This window comes from Falco naumanni, chromosome 2, assembly GCF_017639655.2.
Source record: "Falco naumanni isolate bFalNau1 chromosome 2, bFalNau1.pat, whole genome shotgun sequence".
Lineage (NCBI taxonomy): Eukaryota > Metazoa > Chordata > Aves > Falconiformes > Falconidae > Falco > Falco naumanni.
The window spans coordinates 117,359,502-117,378,903 of NC_054055.1; positions in this window are offsets into that span (position 1 = coordinate 117,359,502).

Below are 19,402 nucleotides of genomic sequence, written 5' to 3' on the forward strand. Positions count from 1 at the left end.
GGTCGCTGCAGTCAGTGACAGAAGCTTTGGGGGCAGAGGAGGTGTGGACAGAATCTCCATCGCTGACGGTGTCTTGAGAAGAGTCGCGCTGTCGGTGGAATTTACAGCTTCCTCTGGTTTAGCACCGTTAGTAGAATTAGTCCACACTTGGCAAAGAGTAGTCAGAATTTGCCACCAAGATGCTAAATGCATTCCCGACACGGAGCTCCCCTCCGCGGCAGCATCATACAACTGGCTGCTGTATGCACACTTTCATTCTTTCAAAGTCTCTAAAGTTTCTTGGCTGCTCACCTGTCTCGATGAATACAGGTGTTATCCTCGGGGTTTAGGTTGTCCGCCTGGTCCAGACAGCAAGTTCAGCCAAGCCGTCTCCTCCGGAACGCAGCCCTCTTCCACGAGCTGTCTTTTTTCCGTCCTTATTCTTCCAAGGCTTCGGAACACCACCACAGGGGTCACCATTTGAGGAGACTGAGGCACGGACTCCCTGATCTGACTAGAAGACCCTTCATGAGTCCATATACGTCTCTTTCTGGGGACGAAGCCTGATTCCCCATTACGGATTTCCCACAGCTCACCTCTCAACTCCGGAGGGATTTCTGGCCGGCTCCTGCTTCCTTTCAGCAGATCATTCAAAGTTCTGTGGGATTCGCTGCATGTCGCTCAGACAGGCGATTCGAGAGCCCTTCACGTCAGATCCTTAAACGCATCACGTCGGGGTCACCAATTTGCTGCGAATGAAGAGACGGGACGCAGCTTGATGCAAGCAAATGTCAATTTATTGTACAGAAGCACGAGGTTTTATACACTTTCAGAAGCTGCGCGTTTTAAACTAATTGGTTCTTGAAGCTAAGCCTTGCATACTGGGCAATCCCTGATTGGTGGTTAACTACCATCAATTAACAACAAGGTGTTACCTTTCCTTGGCACCATCCGTCCCCCACTCCCCTGTGCTCTGCAAACATGCCTCATCATGTTAATTGTTGTCTAGACAAGCTCGAGCACATTCCCCTCAGCTAACTGATTGCCGCGCATGGTCCTAGTTTGCAGCCCGCTCCTGCAGCTCCACATGAATGTGAACCCACTACGTGTATTACACCTCGTGTATATTTCACAGTACGCGTTAAGGTGTGTAGCTGTGGACCAGAACCTGATGGTGTTAGACCTTGCAGAAATACAAGAAAAGGAGGACAAGATAGTTATTGCCCTGGAAAGCCCTCAGCACAGTAAATGGTTTGACCTCAAACCCTGCTTGCTTATACTCAGGAGTATGCAATTTCCCTAGGTATGAAGGGTTTCAGGTGCCACAGCCTCCCATGGGAATACCAAGGCAGCTACTGGTTTGTGTGGAGAAAGTAGAATGGTTTTCCTCAACATTGCAACACACCCAGGCTGTCCTGTGGGCTGCACTGTCTTCACTTAACTACATTCATGAAAAGGTGCCCTGCAGCTTTATCCTGTACAGTCTTTGATGCCACAACCTGTGCTACAGAATGCCTCTCCCCTCCCCCCCCCCCCCACCTGGCTTCCTCGCCTGACCAACCTGCGGCAGGATGGAGCATGGAAATCTTTAGCGATTTCTTGGTCAGTCAGTGCAGCAAGAGAATGAGGGCAATGAAATACAGCTCAGGAAATAAGACAGATAAACCAGATGTGAATGCTTGGGGTTTCCCCCCACGCCACCGCTGTCAACGCTCCTCCCTGTCTCTCTTGCATGTTCCTATGTCAGAGAACTTGCATTAAACCCGAAACGAGCTTACCTGGGACTGAGGCTGAACATGCTTCCATATTTTCACCAGTGTTTCCCTTTTGGCTTAGATTTATTAACAGCCCCTTTGCTGCAAAATTCTTGGATGAAGGTAAATAAAGCTATAACTCAAAGTATTCTGTGCAGCAACCTGCTGGGGGGGGAGGGTGGGGTGGAGTGGAGGGGAGAACAGTTTTCTGGTAGTAAACAGTGAATGTACTAATAGCTGGTTTTATTTTTTTATTCATATCCAGAATGCACAAGAGCTTTAATAACTTTAGTGAACAGAAGTCACAAACACGAGAGGATAGAAAAGAGACTACAGCAACTCAGCACCAATGGCAACTCTGTTTTAAAGTGAAGACTGTTACACCCTAACCACCGAGTTAGAAAAAATCCAGTTCACACCTCTCAGCTGAGTCAAAAGAAATAAACACCAACTATAGCAGCACATCTCTGACCCTCTAGACCTTTCAGATTTCTCTAATTAGTGCCATTTTCTAGCGATCAATATATTGGTATTATCTGACAAGCAGGCCTTCTACAATTACAGAAAACAAGCTCTGGCACCAAAAATACTATGTCACTGAATATTCATATGTGAGTGTAATACCAGTTCAAGCACTGCTTATATTACATTGGCCTAATCGTTACGGGAGGAAGCTATTAAAAGCGCACTGCCACTCACAGAGACTCGGCTTGGCCAAATGACTCCGAATCATGCATCACTTCACCTGTCTGAAATAAACAAATAAAAATAATAATAAATAAAATTGATCACTTCAACAAATAAACCTTGTGGTCAACAAATGAAAGAGCCAGGAGCAGGTCATCTGATCTGCTGGTCCCTGCAGAGCTCGCTGTTCGCCTTTCCTTCCACAAGCACATGGAAGGGGAAAAAAAACCAACAAAAAACAACTGTGAAATGTTGTTGAAGTTTTATGGTCAAGCAAGAGGTCAACTCTTCAGAAAAAATGCTCACTTGCCAGTAACTTCTGAAGGCAGTATTCAGAGATGTTATGTGGTGAGTAATGTCACCGCCACTGGAGAAACCCCTCAAGACTGCCTGGCCAGGTGAACAATGAAGTGTACTGAAACAGAACAAGGTCTTAAAATAAAAAGATTAGTCAGGGCCGGTTTGTTTCAATGCTCTGGGTGATGCTCTGTTTGTGTTGAGAAAGGAATGTACTCTGAATAATTAGAAAAGATAAGGTGGGCACCTGAAGGAGATAAGGAGACCATTAAGTCAGGAAATCCTTGAACAAAGAAAATTGAAAGGTTTATTCCACCTAGATCCCACCTATTGTGAATGGAATGCTTGTCAAAATCAAATCAGTATGTATGTAAAGACGTTGTGTAACCTCTCACATAAACTATATAAATCACCTAACTTTTCACTGAAAACTTCGGAGCTGGTTTGTCCGGCGCGAACCAGCCAGCTCCCCAATGCTGCACGAAATAAATACCTTTGCTGCTTAAAGACAAGATTTGTCTCTGAGCAGTTACTCTGTGTCATTTTGGCATCAGTACCAGGGGGGTCCCAAAGCAGTGAGAATGGAACCAGGGTGACAAAGAGCAGAGATGACGCAGCGCCCCAGGGTCTGCCAGCTCTCCCAAAAAGACAGGAGAGCAACAGAAGAGGACGATTTGTGAACTAGCTGCAGTAGTCTCGCGAGAAAGCACTCACAGCACTCATGGCCCTTCCCATTGCTCCATTTCACCACGTTTTCTTTTTTGAAGCTCAAACCTACTAGTAGCCTCGTGCATCCTCACCCTCTCGATTTCAGTGACAGACCAGGAGAGGCATTCAACATACACGCACCATAACCAGCAGAAAAGCTTTCTTGAATTAATATGCACAACTGATCTTTTCAGATAATCAACAATTCCCAATAAACACAGACCTGTTCTTGTCAAGAGCATATTATTTTTGCATTTTATACCACAGGATGCCCTAGGACTTTATCCAACCACAAGGAGAAGATACTGTGCTTCTGTACAGGAAGGTTTTGTGCAACGTAAAAGAAGGAATAATTGAAACAATAAAACTCTATAGAAGTGCCACGGATTTATACAGAAATTATTCTGCAAACCTATGGAATTTGTTAGATAGAATCTTGTTTCAAAACTGTTCTAAAACATCATATGGAAATTAATTTCACATATAATATTTTTATTAAACACTACAGCATGGTCCAATTTATGATTGGAACTTTTACGTTAGTAAGACTTCTCCAAAAGACCTTCATGCCATTGACCTAGTCCATATGCATGCCATATTGTTTTATGTAATATTATTTGGGTTTACTTATATATTTCACATATATAATAGAAGTTATAATTCTGTATGTTTTATATATGCACTAAATAATCTATTTCTGTTCCCATATTTTGGGCTGTTTTACAACACAACATAAAACAGCAACTACCAGTAAGCAAACAGCATTACATCAGAAGAGAACAGGTAATTAAACTATTACCTACAGTAGCTGAAACAGTATTGAACAGTCATAAATTATGGCTGATTCGAAGCACACTAAAAAAAAAACCAAACCAAACAACAAAAAAAAAAAGGGAATCCCTATTCTAGAAAAAGCTACAGCAATGTGAAGTTCCAGTCTGTGGTACAGATTGATACCCAGAGATCAGCAGGAAGGGGGAAAGGAGGTGAGAGAGATGAACATTATCGTCGACGATAGAGAACAAACAGCAACAGTGAAGCGCTGAATTTTATCTGAAGAAATGAATCAAAATCTCTTAAATAGTAATGAAAAAATAAAGAAATACAATACAGAACTTAAACAAAGTCATTTACAGGAGACTATTTGTAGCATGTTTCCAAACTACTGCAGTAGGAAAATTCATGAATAATATTAGTGGCATTTCTGAGATCCACTTTTTCCCTGTACAGTGTTTGTCTAATGTAATGAGATCTGGATTGGCTGAATATAATAAAAAATTTAGAGTGTTATACCTGAGACTCATCATGCATGTTAGGAGGAAAGAAAAAACACACGACAAAACAACCCTACCCCACCCCCAAGAAAGGCAAAGGGAGCATTTTTAACGCATGTAATACCGCGTGTTAATATTAACATTCAGCTGCACTAATATGGGAGGTTATTGCTGCCGAGTTAACAACGCTCACAAATGAACAGCCCTAGAAGCCGCACAGATTAGATAGGCATATTCTGTATAAATATTTATTTTTTTATTATTCTTCTTTTTTCTATTCAGGTCAAGGTCATGACATCCTAATTTCATTTGAACGATTGAAATCCCATTCTCTGAGGCAGGCAATGTGGGAGAAGTATGACCGACAAAGATGGATTTGCTTTATTCTCTGAAATTGAAGTGGAAATTACTTTTGTGTCACTATATTTTAATAAATTCTTCCCATGAATATATGTACCAGTATACATACATATATATATATATATATATACATGCACAACTTATTACCATTCTAGACACTAAAGGTTGAGTGAGTCTCATTTACAGCTCCAGGTATTCAAATAGGACAAGACAGAAAACTTGCACTTTGCAAGCACTGCATAAACCGCGTACAGTAGCTTTCACCAAGCAGACAGCACACAAGTCTTTGCTACTTCGAGAATAAAGACAGAAAATTTTAGGTAGGATAGGACTGGGTTTGCCTACAGCGTAAGTTAGAGCAAACTCTGTGTGCAAAAAGGGAAGCCAGTCAGTAGCTTGTTACTCATGGTTTCAGGTCTCTCTCCCCTTCGTTAAGCCCTGTTTGCCACTTTCTTACTTTTTGTGTACTCCCAGTCCGGCCCCATTTTGGATACCCAGACAAAGCCCTGGTAGCTACAAGCACATCTGCATCTTCAGAAAGCTCATGCTTGGGGGGAAGCCCAGGGACACCCTTCCCTTTCCTCTGAGAGGGAACCCACCTCCAGAGGGCTGTCCTGGCTCAGAGCACACTGCTTACTCGGTTAGGCCGGTACCCCCAGGCCACCCAGGCGTTCTAGTCCGAAACTAATTGCTAAGCCAAGGTGCTGTGAACATCTGGAACTTGCAAGTAAAACCTTGCAGAAAGCCTCTCCCTCTGAAAGGACGGAGCAGACCCCTCGCTGGTGTCTGCTACCACGGCTCTGCTGAAACTGCGAGCAGTTACACCAGCGGAGCGTTTGTCCCACAGAACATTTATGCCTGTTAAGGATTTGCTCCAGGGTGTTGCTGCCTTGTAACAGTGCCAGCGGTTGCAATCCCAGGAAGGCTTGTCTCACTTCACATATAAACGAACTATGTGTTTTCCTCCATTTTTCAATCCATCTCCTGTGGAACAGGAAAGCTGCAGCTCACTTGTTTATATTTGCATCAGACACGAGGGTCTCCCGATAATTTCTTAACAAATCCTTTACAAGGCTGCGAGCATACCTGCCAGCCTTCATAGGGGAAATACGGCACGCAAAGTACAGGGGGTCTGTAGGGAAAGAATACAGAGCAAAGGACCTGCTGACACAGACAGGAGATGTTTTCAGCATGTAGATTCAGAACGACAGCCACCGCTACAAGGTAAAAGCAGTTAGGAAATCTTTAAGTCTAACATATGTATTGACATCCTTTAATGGAGGAGGTTTATGGGGTAAATGTGTTATAAAACTGGCTCTGGGAAATAGCTGTGAGCCGAAACGGGTTGACAGGCTGTATGCAAGGCTCCGCTGACTCACCTGGGAAACACAGAAGTGAAACTTAAGCGAAATTAGAGCTGACTTTGTGTCCAAACATGATACTGGCCAAGACAACAGTTCTCCAGGAGAGGCTGCAGTAGCTCTGATCCAGTATAAATTAAGCCAATGGACTGATGTCTAACTTCACTGTTACTCCAGTTTGCATGGACTCTTGAAAGAAAACAACCACTTAACTTTCACTCTTGTCCACCCTGCAGCAAATTTACTGGGCTGGCATTCATTACAGACTTCGTGTTTTATGTAAGCACACCTTTTGGAGCAGGTCAGAAAATCAGTTACTCAGTTGAATAATATTTAGGTATCGTAGAACAACAACATACTCCTACCTGAAGCCCCTGAGAAACAAAAGGTCAACACTGGGTATGCACCCCCCAGTCTGAGTACAGGAGCAAAAGTTCAAAGAAGTCATCGTAGGCTTGTCATCACGAGTTCAAGGCAGGAAGGGGAAAGGGTCAGAGCTCACTCTCACCTCATCAGGCTCACTGAACAAATATATCACATAAAACATAAGACGGCATCAACACAGCGATATGGCAGTATCACTTGTTACGTGTGTTAACTTCTTCCTCCAGGAGAGGCTGCTGCCCAGCTGGCTGTGCCTAGAGCTGGCTTATCTCAGATTTATCAGAGCTCTAACCCAGTGCTTTCAGAAACGGAGCGCACCACGGAAAGAAGGGCAAAGACCAGGTACGTGCTTTGCTGATTCAGAAGTACCATTGCTGTTTTGAAAGAAAATCTTCACGCTTACTATGGACCCACAGAAATTTGAAAACCAAAAGCATCCTGGGATCACGATATTACTACAAATTCAATAAGACTAGTTCTTAAGGATCATTTCATTTTCTTTACATATTACCTTTTGGGGGGGAGGAGCTTGTGCAGTGAGCCATCTCACTGCGACACCCCTTAAATCCTGCCCTATGTCATCAGACCAGACCCATCACTAGTGCAATACCTTGTCCCCCAGTACAGCAGACAATGACTGCTGGGAGAGAAAGTGCAAGAGGAGACCACTTCATATGCTTTCTGGCTTCCCTAAAATCATAGGAATCATCCTTGCCAGTGCTTCCAATTGAACAACTTTACTTTGGATGCTAATGCAACCGCCTTAAGCACTCATGCTCTTCTCTCTCCCACCACACCGCCCTGCTCAGCTCCATCCAGAGTTGCTCTTGCCTCTCCTACACTCCTTGCAGGTTTTCTTTTCACCTCCCCTAAAATTTTGGGTAGAAAGAAACAAAACAATTCTCTTCACAAACACGGAGGGCGTTGCACAAGCGCACGTGATGCAGAGCAGTAAGAAGCAGCAGCAAAGGGAGCAAGGCGACTCAGGGTGGCTGGGCTTCCCCGTGTGCCCGCTGCAGTGGAGATGCCCTGGAGGAGGGACCGATCATTCTGCTGGGCTGCACGTCGCTTGGCAGCAGAGCATGAGGAGGAAGTTCCTATCCAAAGGGATGGGGCTTTTCTAACGGATTTTACATTCTTTTGAAGGTGAAACCTATCTGTGCGCCTCTACGGGCTCAGCTGCACCCAGACCCAAACCTTCAGCTTCCTGGAAAGGGCGTTGTCAGGTCCCAAATTCATTTTTGAGCCTGAATGCAGACATCAGCTGGGCTTTTGGAAACATCCTTAGCCCAAGCAATGGTTCCCAGCCTGAAATTACCTTCGTTATACCAACATCAGGCATCTTCACGCTGCCCTCCCTTCCGAAAGGTATCCTCTGTGCAACACCCTGTCACATAATTTGAGTGAAACGCAGACGTAGGGGCTGTTAGAGACGAACTGCTCCCATGGCATCTCTAAGCTGCCTGCATCACCATCGCTCCTGCAGAACTTTGCACCCATTCATGCCTGGTCCTGCTTTATTCATCATAACCATGATCAGTGCAAACCAGCTACAGGTATTCCAACACAATTTAAACTCCCCCCCCCCCCAAAAAAAAAAAAAAAAAAAAAAAAACCAAACAAGTCTATACAATATTTTCATTAAAATCCCCTGTGGCAGATCAAATGCACTTTCCCATTCACCATCAGCAATAGCAGTTGTGTACCTGAAGTAATCAGGATGGGAGGAGGAGGAGCTGCCTTATGGAACTAACTGAAACCTCTGTCCATACTGAGCTTTAAGATAACGTTTTCAAAGTGCTGAAATGATTTTGAAAGCCTAAAGTCTCCAAGGAAGTGAATATGACTTTGAGACATAGGTCACATAGCCACCGTTAACCTTACTCCATTTAAGACAGACTAAAGGTATCATGTAGAGTGAAAGAGAGTTCCTGTTTTCCTTTTAATGTGGGATATAACAGAGGATGTGCTTTCTTGGAAAGCTCTTTTATATTCTCCTTGTATTATAGCCTATTTCAGAAATAGCAATTTTGCCACCTTTATTTCTTTAATAATTTAAAAAACCAAAACCACAAAAAAAACCCCAAAAAACAACTTTGGAAGACCAGATTTTTAAGGCATTTCTCCCTAGCACAGAGGTTTTTTCCTTCCAAATGTTCTGCTTATTCAAAATATATAGAAGACGTTAATAATCTAACAGGTTCAATAAAACAGACAAAACAAATCACACCCCAAAGCATTTAATCAGGTTTCACTTCTCATCTCCGATCCCACAAACTCAATCACACTCTAGCTGTTTGTAACTTTCAGGCAGAAGAGCTTAAACTAAAAGGCTCTGCATGTGTGTACATGTGTGTGTAGTGGGAAGCTTCTGTTTTTATTGTTTTTAAATTCTGTTTGGACCATTTTTCACAGAAACACAGATATTTCCTTCTTGCATCAACCAAACCCTGCATAGTCCAATCTAGTCCAACCTTGAGTCTCTGCAGAGTCATGGTCAGGTACTTCAGAGGAAAACATGGATCCGCTCAGTAGAGCCGGCAAAGAGCAACTCTGCTGGCTTCTTCCGTACAGTTCTCCAAGAGCCTGCCCAATGCGTGTGGTTAAAACAGGTCATCCAAAATTGCTCACCAGTAACAATAATTCTGTCTGTTCCGGGTCACAGCCTCATTTTCAGAAATATCTTGTGAAAATGACCTTCCAATTGAAACACGGGCATTGCGTCTCAACTTCCTGAACGTGGAGTTTCCCGAATTTTAATGATGAAGACCTTGCTGCTTGTATAGTGTGAGAAGCTCCATATCAACAAATGTCTGCAAATCAGACCATAGAAAGGGGGCAAACCCAGCAGTTCAGAGTTCTGTTTTGTCCCTCAAACACTTATTTTCATTTTAAGCCAGCAATTCAAGTTTTCTGTCACTTGAAAACACCTCGAAATAACTGACAAATTGGTATTCCAGTCATTATGATAATTATCTTAATTTTCTTTTTACTTGTTCTTCCAAACAGTTGGTGCACTCTGCAGTATTTTGGTTCCAGTGTGGGAAATTCGGGGCTCAAAATCCATCTTACACATATTTTTCTATTTACCAGTTTGTGTAATATTCATTCCAACCATAGCCCCTGTATACTTTTAAAACCATAGTAATTAGATGTAGCATAAAGTCTGATAATTTTATTTTTCTTTTTAGCTCAAACACATCTCCTCTCCTGCTCCTCCTCAGACACTGCTTCTTGTCAGAACTAGTATCTATCGCCCAGTTCAAAAAAAAACGACTTCTGCTGCAAATCAACTCCAAAAGCCACAAAAGGTGGCATTGCTTCAAGCAGTAGAGTGGCCTTCAGAGACTGAACTTCCATAACCCCCCTTTCGGCATCCATTGCCTCTGCACCCCCACAACTGTAAATGCTTTTCCAAAACACTTCCTCTTCTGCATTGGGAGCTAATTTGTATGATGCAGCTTCAAGAAAAAACAAAACATGTCCTTTGTGTTTCTTGGGTCAAGCATCAATAATTTTAAAAAGCAGCAGCATACCTCAGACTAAAGCAAAGCCAAGTTTAGAAGTCAGAGCATTTTGTATTCTGCAAAAATAATATGTTAGGGCGACAGGTTTTTGTCAGAAGCCCAGACATTTATGTTTTTTTGTCTCAGAAAGAACATTTTATATCTTTTTTTGTTTAACAATTTTCTCTTACTTTAGTCTTTGACATCTCTGGAATTCACAGTACACTGCCAACTGCCACTGTGACATCTGCTGGGGAGGGCAGAAATAATTTGCGGACTACCGACAGCTGCTGTGGGTTGCAAGACTCTGTCTTTTAAGGGAGGACATGGGAAGAAAATCTGTGGCAAAAAGCTTTCCTCATCCCCGCCCTCTGCTATTAAAGCATCATATATTCTCAGCAAAAATAATGGATCCTCTCATTAAAAAAGTAGCTTTATAATTTTTTTTAAAAAAGAACCACGTTAGTCAGCTTGTGGAAATTGGTGGAGTCAGACCTTTACAGAGTAAACAAATGCTACCGGGCCAGGCTTGGCTTTTGTTGCCCTAAGATCTGTGTGGCTCACATCCTCACATCATATCCATGAGTAAAACATGTAACTCTTAACAGAAAGATGAGACCTGGAGACTTTGAGGACAAAACAGTTCAAGTTAGCTTTGTATCTATAATAATAATTAAAAACAAAAACCAGAAAACTACTTAAATACTTAAAAAAAACCAATCCAACCTCTGAAAATGTTAATATGGTGAAAACCAGTCAACCAAACCCAGTTAATTCGTATGTGTCTTAGAGAACGACTGATTTTTGAGTGGCTGTAAGGGAGCGGACAGAAGTGGACTGCTGGTACATTTAGATGATGCTGATGTCCTTCAGAATGATGGTGTCTGTCCCGTTACCGCGTCAGCCCAACACAGCACAGCTACTTAAACCAACGCATTCATAAAGCAATACTCCTCAACGTCATGGCGCTAACTAAAGGCAAGTGTACTTCAGCAAGCTGGACACACTCTTGCGTACATCCAGCCAAGGGAAGAGTTCATTAGTCTTTCCACAACCCAGTGCCAGGACCTGTGACGGCAGCCAGCACCGAGCGGAAGAGTGTATTGTACGGCAGGGCTCGGTGATCCGGCACCTGCAGTGCAGCCAGCTGAATTATTTAGTCTCTACTGGTACATAACTCACAGCTACATTCTAAGGAGTTTTAGTTAAGCTGCAAGCTTCCCGTTCGCGTCCTCTACAACCCCTGTTCTCTCATTAAGCTGTGAATGTGACCGCTCGCCAGCATGCATTATTGAGAAGAAAGGAAGCTTCTTCAGTGAAAACATCAGCTTGTCAAGCAATTCCATTTCCAGTACACACGTGCTGAATGCTGCTATGAATCCAGATCTTTCAACGCATAACCAACAGGGTTTACGTCTTCTAAAATGTGGCTCATACATCGTACATTTTCTTTAAATAGGGTCAAGGATGATGTGTTCTGGATGCAACAGACACCTGACTGCTGTTTAAAAGGTTTCTCAATAAAAGCACTTGCTAAAATATCCAAAGAATCAATATTTTTTTTTTTCAAATTTTTTTTTTTTTTTGTTTCTACCTTGCTAATTGAGTGAGTTGCTATCCAAACAGAAGCTTTCCAAATGGGAACATTTTTAGCCTCTGGTGCTGTAGACTGCTGTGTAATGTACTAACTCACTGATCCATGCTGCCTTCAATTTTCTTTGATGCTTCCTATTTTTCAAACGCTGAAGCATAATGTTAACCTTGCAAGTATAACATCTATTTCCAACATAGTTACCTCCTGCAATTTATTTGGGCACATGGAGACCTTCTACATGCATACCGTGCCCAAAATAAATAAATAAATAGATAGCTAGATAGATAAATAAATGTCAATCTTTAAATCTCGTTTTGAAGACAGATCACGTTATCTCATCAGCTGGAGACTACATCAATGGTTGTGACTTAGCCACTTTATAAAACATTCTCTGAACCTCAGATGAGAGGCACGTTATACACGAAAAATAGTGTGTGCAGGAAATATACATTGTATATCTACAAAATGGGCCATATCCCACTGCCATTAAAATTGATGGGAGTTTTGCCATTCGCTTCAATGGGATCAGCAGCAGTATATAAAGATGAATTGGCTATAAGCACACACACTGGCGCTTTATGGGCATGACAATATAACAGCCCTGTGTGAAGTAATGAAATGAATTATAACAGTGCTGGGTATGTCAGTCTTCCTTCTTCTACCTTCAGTTGCTGTATCAGGAACATTAAACATTTCCCTGGTTAGCCGTAGAATCATAAAAATTACAGATAAAAAAGTACTATTAAGTCTACTTCCTGCCAACACAAAATTATTCCTCCCTGTACCTTTTCTAATCCTCTGTGCAGTCTAGTTTTACACCACTCAAATGTTCTGGCATCTTCTCCTCTCTGTAAAGAACTATTCCATCAGCTACTTAATCGCACACTCAGCCAAGCTAGATTCTTCCCAGAAAATAAATCAACAAAGGAAAAAAAACCAACAAACCAACCTTACCAAACTTGATATATCATTCTTAATTTGCTCCGATCATCTTATTTCACTTTGGGACAATTAGAATACTTTCTGAGAACTCTATCAGTTACATGCTTCCCTGCCTTTCATAGCCCACCATATCCAAACGCAGGCTGTAGTAGCTGCTCACTAGTTACCGGTGTGAGGGCAAAAACCAGGAGCAGGCAGGAAGGTGAACCGATCGTTTAGTTCCCTGAATTTAACGTAACATAATTCCCAAACTACGCTCCGGTGGAGACAAGAACCCCGAAACCTTTGTGGTAAAGTTGTAGCACTGTATGGCAGGCACACCGGAGACACGCTGCCGCAGGGAACTGGAGCTGGCGACAAGCAAGAGTCTTTTTGATAACACATTCGTAACAGCGCCGAAGCCTTCGGTACCGGCAGCCCTTATTTTGTCAGCCAGATTGAAGGGGGAGTTTGGGGCCACAGTTATTCCTGGGCAAAATCTAGCGAACCAGTTAGTCTAGAAACCACCGTTTAATTCTCAGTAGCACATAGAATTCTCGACAAATCTTGAGCCCATCCTCTCAACAACTGAGAACAGTTCTCAATAAAGCTGAAATCATTAAAAAATGAAGCCATCATGCTGTTGTTGATTTCATGTTGCTCCTTGCCCATCCACTCCCTGCTGCCTTATCGCACTTCTGGGCTTCACCCGGCTTCAGTTAGGGCAGAGGGCACAGCCTCCTGCCTCTTTTAGGGTAGGATCTTTAATAAACACTGAATACATTAAAAACAGGGGAAAAGTGCATCTAAAATACATGCTATGTTTTTATGCACCTTCAAACCTCGAGGAGGCTACGGTGCTACAAAAGCACCTATTCAGAGGCAGAACTTTTGCCCCGTTACCCTGTGCCATACTGAAGCGCTTCGAACGCTGGTTTGAAAGCCGTTCATTCGCGGAAGCAAGACACGTGCCTCCAGAGATCTCCCCAACAGCAAAGAAAGTTACTGGAGGCAGCGGGAGAATGAGGAGGGGTCGCATCAGGGCCCACCCTGACACCGGTGCTGGCACAGCAGCATGGCACCAGAACCGCCTGGGGGACCGACACGCAGCAACAGTCACCCCAGATCTCTGTGGGATCTGAGAGCCACTCTGATGCTGCGTGCAATCGAGCCTCTTGCCTGTTCTGACCGCTTTATCTGATTAGCCTTGTCAGAAGTAAGGTCAGGCCAAACAGTTACGGTCATTAAAGATGAAAGCCGTACATCAGGGGAGCATCATTTTGGAAAAGAACAAGGTAAGAATGGCACTAACGAGCTGAAGCACTAGCATCGTTCAAATTTGGGTAGCTGTGCTGCCTTCTAGCGCTTCTGTCTTCTTTAACAAAACTGTTACTTCTGCAACAACTTTTGGTGCCCTTCTGCGCTGGGTCTGTGCAACAAGGCGTTGGCAGCGGGGGGCTACGGGGCAGCTCTGCCAGAAGGTGCCGGAAGCTTCCCCCGTGCCCGATGTCACCGGTGCCAGCCCAGCCGGGCCCAGCGCTGGCCAGGGCCGAGCCCAGCAGCCGCGGTGGCAGCGCCTCGGGGGCGGCGGGTGTGAGGGGGGAAATAAAATCCCCCTGCCCCGGCCGGAGCGCGGGGGGAGGCCGTGCGAGAGCCCCAGCCCCCGGGCACCAGGCGGGGCAGGGGGAGGCCGGGGGGCTCCAGGCGCGGAGCAGAGCCCCCCCGGCAGCCCTGGGGAGCCCCCGGCCGGGCGGGCTGGGGCAGGGGGCGAGGAGCCCCCCGTGGGGGGCAGGGGCGGCAGGGACAGCTGTGAGGGACTGACCCCGGCCCTGTGGGTGAGGTTGGGTCTGGGAAGACGGGAGGGTGGTGGTAAGGTGGTTTAAGATTTGGTTTTATATCTCATTACTCTAGTCTGATTTGAATGCTAATAAATTAATTTCCCCTGTTTGACCGTGACAGTAACTGCCACGTGACCTCCCTGCCCCCATCCCGACCCACGAGCTGTTCCGTGCCCCTTCCCCCGCCCGCCCAGCTGAGGAGGGCAGTGATGGAGCAGCTGGGTGGGCACCTGGGGTCCGGCCAGGGCCAACCCACCCCAACTTGTTACTGCAGAACTGATTGTGACCTGTGGGTTTAGGACAGCGGATCTTTTCCTTTCCCCAAACCCACGAAGAGTTACATCCATGACGCTGGTAAGTGACCACAGTACTGCCACATCTGTGGGACCGTTGCAATGTGAAGCAGCGAGAAAACGTTTCTGTAAATGACCACCTTAAACACAGCCACGGGGCAGTGAAAATTCTTCAGCAAAATACAAAGACTGGCAGGAACCCCAGGTTTACATTCCATTCCTTCCTTTCAGGAGCAGTTGCGACTTTTTGATCGAGGCATTTTATTTTGGTACCATCTGAAGCACATTTCTTAAATGGAGACATGGGAGCTCTCTGATGTTTGCACCTTTTGAAAACTATGTACCACTACTAAGAAAATAAAACCTTCCAAGGCCATTAGAGCTTGACCTCAAATCTTAGGGGGCAGCCAGGAAGATCAGCCAACAAAAGCATTTTCTGACAAACGTTTCATGATTGCTATGATCTGCCTTATAAAAACCTAACCTTAGTCAAAAATCATGTGGTGGGGACACAGCAACACCATCTAAAAGCTAAGACTAGGGACTGCGATTGCCCCCGGTTCCCTGATCCGAGTTTGACAACCGGTCACTGAGAACTTGAAGTTTCACTTTTACCTGGAAGTTACGAGACTACCAGTATGTGCTGTTCATGTTTCCCCTGGAGGAGTCTCGTTTACCCACAGCATTGCACAGTTAAACCAGCTTACCGTAAGCTACACTCTACTACAGAACAGACTACTTAAGACAGATCAGATTCTCAAAATTCCGTCCCACCAAATCCGTTTTTCTGATGGGAACACTGCACTGACAGAGACATTCATTTTGCAAGAAACAGGCAGCCATACTCTATTTAAGTGCTTATAGATAATTTAAACACCCTCCACATTTAAGAGCAAGCCCCCCACTGTTTTCATGATGGATACCCTCTACAGAGATTTTTCTCCCAAAATAGCCAAAGGAACTAAGGGGATCCTCCCAGCCCAGCATTATCCATACACACCATATAACTGTGGCTCTCCCCCCGCCCCTCCCCCCCGCGCCCAGACACTCACAGACCTTTCCCCGTGCAGGGTGCCGCGTTGCTGCTACTTCCACGCTACAAGCCACGGCATCTGCTCTTCAGTCTTTCACATTTTTCTTCCACTTCTGTTGTCCTGATCTTTTCATTTTACTCCTCTTACAGCGTGCTTCACCTTCTCTTTGCACATCTTACTAAGGAAGCCAAGAGTTCATTAGTCCCCTAGTTGACTGTAACAGTCCACAGCCATTTGTGTGTAATCTGTTTTTCCACTCTATTCCACAGTGGAGAATGCTTTTGACAAGCCATAATTGAATTGTGTCAGATGTCACTGAATAAAGGATAAAATTTGGCAAACATTGAAGTTGCCTTTATATAAGGCCTTCATTTCTTATTGTGTCACCGCCACCCCCCTCCACCCTTGAACCTAACAAGGAAATTACTTTTTGTATGTTTGAAAAGGGAACGGCAGAAAAAGCACAATAGTATTTGAGCTCCAGTTATCTCTGCTGCCTCCGAGGTACGCTGGCACTGGTGTGTGCTATGCGTATGATCATGAGCAGCTGCACAAACACTCTCCTGCTTGTCTTCATTAGAGATCATGAAGATTTCTCTGGTGACTCCACAATCCACCAGAAACGGTCAATTCCTTGCCCTCGTCTTGCTCACCTGCCTTTTCCCCGGGGCTGCAATTTCCTCTAAAGATAGAGAGGCTGACTTGACTGCTACCCCATTCTCATCCGTGCTGCAGGGCACTGCAAGGAAATCAACTACACTTCCCTGGGAAAAAGGTGTGAAAAGGGAAAACGTTGCAGCCTTGCTGAACAGGAGTCACCTTATGCCATCAGAAGTATCCAAGAGGTACCTGAATGGACACAGAACCTTTTCAAGAAGTACCCTTCATGGGATGCTGCTTCCCAACACGTGCGCAGCTTGCCCCTTATGCCTACAGGCATGCCCCCATCCTTTCTGCTTCTCCCTTCTCACCCCCTCTCCCTCCACATGTACTTACCAAATCCCTGTCATCAGTCAGAACCGATTAGAACAGAACAAATTAAACTCCACAGCACTCTGGACTAGCATTCATCTGCTACAGCGCAAAATAAGTACCACTTATTAATTAGCCTCATTTTTTCCTTTCTTTTTTTTTGGGTGCATTTTTAGACTAGTTGAAAAGGAACTCCAGGAGATCAGCAAAGGATTATGCAGAACTCAGTGCAGCTTTTACATCCATCAGGAGGCCTCGCTGCATAATTTAGGTCTAACGCAATGCAGTTCACAGGGAATCACCCATATGCTACGACTGAGAGAAGTTCAGTTTTCCAGGATCCCTTTGTTCTTTCTGTGATTACCTAGCCCACGTTCTCCTCAGCCGCGCAGTTTAACCACGTATTTTAATTCCATTCCTGAGTAAGTTACATTCTTGGCTTTCCATTTCAATTTCCACAGGGCAAATAAAACTGATGGAAAGCATTTTGACAAAGGTATTGTTATTTCATCCAGTAGCCTGAGATGACTCCAAATCTGGATATTACATTTAATGTTTCTGGGACAGATGCTGTTAGGTCTTTTCATAGGAACACAGTATCATCTGCATACATTAGCAACTACTGTGCCTCAAGTTGCATACGCTTTATATCCTCTTTTCAGAGACATCGCTGACAATTTAAGACTACAGGGGCATGTCAAACATTTTTCATCACAAAGTAAGGGGAAGTGACAACGGTGGAAGCTCACGCACTGATGGGGCAGAGTACATCATGCTTTAGTTCCTGCAGCAAACGGTGCAGCGGTGAGACACTGTTGTGAGGGCGAATTGCCTAACCCATCCCCCTCTTCATCACAGAAGCCTGAAGAACCAGAGCTACTGCTCATGATCAGCATCTGCTTTTAGGCAACTACTATTTTTCTTCAGTTCAGGGGCCGTTCTTCTGAGCGCTGCCCTCTCACTGCTCTAGATGCTACGGCCAGGACCCTCCCCGCAGCCACAACGTTCAGAGCAGGAACAAATGTCAAGTGCTCTGCGACCACGGGTGTAACCGCCAGAACCGCTGTGAACGCAGTCGAGCCCCATCGGCGTCACAAGGTGAGCAGAGAATAAAGGCAGTGATAAGTCAACTGAATTTTTCAGAGACAAAAGGCAGTTCAGTCACGGTTGTAATAAGTACGTGTGAGCTCATGGCAACAGAATCACTGGAGAATCTGTAGTTTACTGCATTTCCAGCACGGTTACATGGAGCTCCTTAAAGATGGCCTCACGCAACCAACATTATTCCTGCCTTTGTCAACAAGTATTTACAAGCTGATGTTCTTTTGTACTCAGAAAAAAACCCAACCAAAAACCTGCATTAACGAGTCCTATTTGTGATTGCAAAAAATGTGCAATTACATATATTCAAATACGTACACACAAAACATATGAAAGATATATATATATGTACAGAGTCTCACACACATTTCCATGAGCCACGCATCTACTAGAAAACAAACCACGATTCTTTAAAAAACAGTTATTATATGCTTCTATCAGGGAAAGGACTCCTTGCTCAGAGAGGGATGAAAGGGGTCCATTCTACATCAAGACAAGCATCTGACCTAATATATACCCCACTACATGATCCACTGATAGGCACAGGAAGATGTAGAGGGCACGTGCATATGCGTGAACACGTGCACACATGTCTATATCCACAGCATTGTGGAGCAGAATTGAGGAACCTACAAACACCACCAGTACACCTTCTCACTGCCACTCTTCCCTCACACACCACAGATACAACATGATGAATCCATGTAGTATTTCTTCACTCATTTCTTAACTCCAGATTGTCCGTTCTGCTTGTCGTGACTGTCACTACGTAACAAAACTCTCCAAATACTGTGCTATTATTGCGGTTATTAATCATTCTGCTTCTGTTTCAAATATGTGCTCTAGAGACTGCTGGATATACTGCATCATGCCACGAACTGAGTACCAAAGCTAAACACATCTAAATCTGCTGTTTTAAGGACATTTCAACATAATTTACTCTCTCAAATTGTATTTTTGTAAGCTCAAGAATATAAAAATATTAAAAAAAGAAGAAGTTGGTGTCGATACAGCCACTGACCTTTGCAAACTGTAAACAGAAGGCAATTTTTAACCAGTAAACAACTTAGCAAATATGAAACCTGTTTTGCCAGTGCTTGGAATAGTCAGTGCTTAAGATGACAGACTCTGCATACAAATCGATTCTTACAGAAAAACAGATTTCTATATGTGTTTCAGAAAGAATGCAGGAGCTCCTTGACTTCAGACCATTGAAACCATTTATTTTAAACCATACTGTATTAAAACCAAATTAGAAATTAAAACCCCAAAAAACCTGTGCAAAACCCAGCACGTTAGGCCCCTATTCCAGGACAAAAATCCATTTAAGAGCATCACC